Here is a 3,736-nt window from a genome sequence, read left to right on the forward strand (position 1 = left end):
AAAATTATAAAATTATAAAATTATAAAATTATAAAATTATAAAATTATAAAATTATAAAATTATAAAATTATAAAATTATAAAATTATAATTATAAAATTATAAAATTATAAAATCATAAAATCATAAAATTATAAAATTATAAAATCATAAAATCATAAAATCATAAAATCATAAAATCATAAAATCATAAAATTATAAACTTATAAAATTATAAAATTATAAAATTATAAAATTATAAATTATAGGATTATAGAATTATAGGATTATAGATTATAGGATTATAGAATTATAGAATTATAGAATTATAAAATTATAAAATTATCTGTTGGTCTTCACTTTTTGTATGGTAATCTTAGTTGGGTCCTCATTTTTGTACCTGTCTCACTTTGGTCATACTTTGTTTGTAAAAATGAATCGATTTTACCATAACCGTAAAATTGTTTCAAAGTTGAACTGACATGTTGAATGTTGATGTAAAATTATTTTATTATGTGGATTTTTTTTTGAAGTAATAATTTTTACGTGTCAAAATTTATTTCTAATCTAACCAATAAATTTTTTTTCCTAATCAAACCTTACATAGGTTCACTCTTCCATATACCTTGTTGTCGGTCGCCAGTCATCAAACCTCTCCCATGGAAGAAACGAGGAATGTAATTAAATCAATTTAATCCTAATTAAACCTAGAAAACCTAAATTGAACTCCAAATATTGCTTTCCTTTCTTTAATTCCAAAACCCAATTTAGGTAGTCCCTCTTCCTTTTATAAATATCGTGTGAACTCTGAACAAAGTTTAAAACTTTTGTTCCCAATTCTCGAAAAATAAAAGCCAACTTGAAGGCTCTTTGATCTCGTGCAAAAGGACTTATAGGGGAGCACCTATCTTCTTCCTCATATCTCTTTCGGTTTCGTGGACAACCCCAACTCTGTGAAAGGTTATTCCTTCACACGAGCACCTGTCTTTTTTCTCGTGTCTCTTTCGGTTTTGTGGACAGCGATTTCGGCCGACCACGGAGGTGCGCGGCAGCACTGGTTAAAAGGAGAACCCCTTTCTTTTTGAAGAGGAGAAACATTCTGTTGCAGCTAGCTAGGAAGAAGAATGAGACAACCTTTTTTTTCTCGTTTTTGGAAGAAAGCCCAAAAGTTATGCACCCCCAAACCAAACCAACCGCAGATCCATCGGCAGTTGCCTTTTGGCACTGATCTAGCTGCGATGCGAACCGTTTGCAGGCGTTCCATTTGCGGTTGGACAACGTATCCCCAAATCTCATTCGTCGTTCGTACTGCGACAGGGGTTAACCGCAATTCCAGTTGCGGTTCGATATGCGGCACCCCCAACACCAATCCGCCCTTCCTACTGCGGCAGGCGTTAACCGCAGTGCCATTTGTGGTTAACCCCGTCGATCCCATTCCCACATTTCAGATACACACATAGATACATAGTTCAGAGGAAAAATGCAACCACAAACAGACCATGATTCTCACACCCACAACTTCAACAATATCTACGAGAGGAATACTAACCTGGACGCCAAAAAAAACTTGAAACACGATCTGAGAAGAATAATAGGTAACGAGCAACGCTAACAGCAAACTCCACACGCGCCAACAGACAGATAGCAGCTGCACTTTGAAAACTTGATCTTGAAGGGGTAGAGAGCAAGACAGGTAAAGGTAGAATGAAGAAAAGGGGTGTATGTTTCTTTTGGTGTGAGTTGCGGCAGACTCATTTAACTTTTAAAAAAAACAATGAATAACTGACAAAAATAGGCTTATAAGGGTTCAGTGAGAATTAAATTAAGATTGGGAGGTGTAGGACGAGATCATGGAAGTGTAGGGAGGAACACTCCCCTACAGGATTAAGGGTTGTTGGTGGTTGAAAAATCATTAAACCATCATTATACTATTTCATATTGTATTAAATGAAGGGCATATCTGTCAATTGAGAGGTGCACAGTAAAATAGGTGAAGTGTAAGGAACAACATCCTAACATGTGACACTTGTTATATTTTTAAAATATTATTCTGACACGTGACAAAATATTATTTTGACACGTGACAAATTATTATTAAAAAAATAAAAACAAAGAATTTAAAAAATGAAAAACCTTTTAACACATTTTTAACATTGTTGCTACATTGTTAATTTAAAAGTGATTACATCAAAATTTTTAAAATAAAAATTTCACTGAAAAAATAAAAATAAAAATATCAATACTTTTTCTTAAACATATGCAAATGAAATGATTTTTTATTTATTTAAATTAGAAATTTATTTATGTTAAATTACTATAAAATTGTTTAGCATTATTTAAAAATTTTACATTCAAATTTATAAAATTTTTATTTTTAAAATAACTCAAATATTTATATAGAAATTATTAAATTTTACACATTTTAAAAATATACAATGATTTAAAAGAATTGATAAAGTTGATATAAACTTATTTTATTTTATGAAATACTATTGATAAACAAGTTCAGAGTTAAAATTAATTTCGAATTTTTTATTAACATTATTTTTTTAACAATTTTAAAATAATTTTAAATAAATTTTAATATAAGATATAAATATAGATAAATTTAATTTTATTAAAATATTTCAATAACAGTATAAATTTTAATAAAAATATTTATATAATATTAAAAAAAATTGTTTTAAGTTGAAAAAAAATGAAATTGCTCTATTTAAAAAAGAAAAATAAATCAAATTAAGACAAAAGAAAAATATAAATATCAAGACAATAATATCTAATATATGATTAATAGTAATACTCACGTCACATTATTATAAATGATATCATTTTAACAATAACAAATTATTAATAAAAAAGTAAAAATAAAAAACCTTATAACACTGCTATTATAATATTAACTAAAAAACCTAATTGCATCAAATATTTTAAAATAAATACTACATGGAAACGAATAAAAATAAAAATATCAATATTTCCCTAAAACATGCAGTGACAAAGGAAATGTTTTCTTTTTTTAAATTCATTAATCAAATTGTTTTCTTATCATTAATGTCGGTCGTTATTTTTCAATTATAAAAAAGAAAATCCCAACCAATGTTAAATGAAAATCTTCCAAGCATTTTAGAAAAAATAAATAAATTCTAATAATTTTTTGATAAAAAATACCATTTCATTTAAATATCCAACCAAAAATAAATAATGTCAATAGATGTCATACAAAAACCAAATTGACACGGATAAAGAAAACAATATAGTTAACATTTGACCAATAAAATCTTAAATAATATCAATTAAAAACATAGTTGGCTAATAAATGAGAATTTAATATTAGAAGAAAAAAAATCTAGAAAATTACAGCTAAAAGAAACACAATGTCTAACTAATGACGTCAATTTAAAATACAATACCAACTGACCATGCTTGGGTATCCTGTAAGTGGATAATTTCAAATCAAAACCAATATTACAATATTTCGACCAAGTTCAAATAAAAAAGAATACAGAAAATATAAGTAGTTTCAAATAATTTTTTCAATAGTCAATATTTTAATTTTTTAAAATGTATTCAATACATTATATCTTACCATAGAAAATTACATTTCTATAAATTAAATTATCCTCTAATTTCTTTCTAAGATGTTAAAAAAATTATATGCACAAAACAAACAAAGTTGTTGCATGTAATGCAACACAAGCAGACATAGTGAAATTATAAAAAGTAAATGAACATAAAAATTGTAGAAAGAGAGAGAAAGA

This window comes from Vigna radiata, chromosome 8 (assembly GCF_000741045.1).
Source record: "Vigna radiata var. radiata cultivar VC1973A chromosome 8, Vradiata_ver6, whole genome shotgun sequence".
Classification (NCBI taxonomy): Eukaryota; Viridiplantae; Streptophyta; class Magnoliopsida; order Fabales; family Fabaceae; genus Vigna; species Vigna radiata.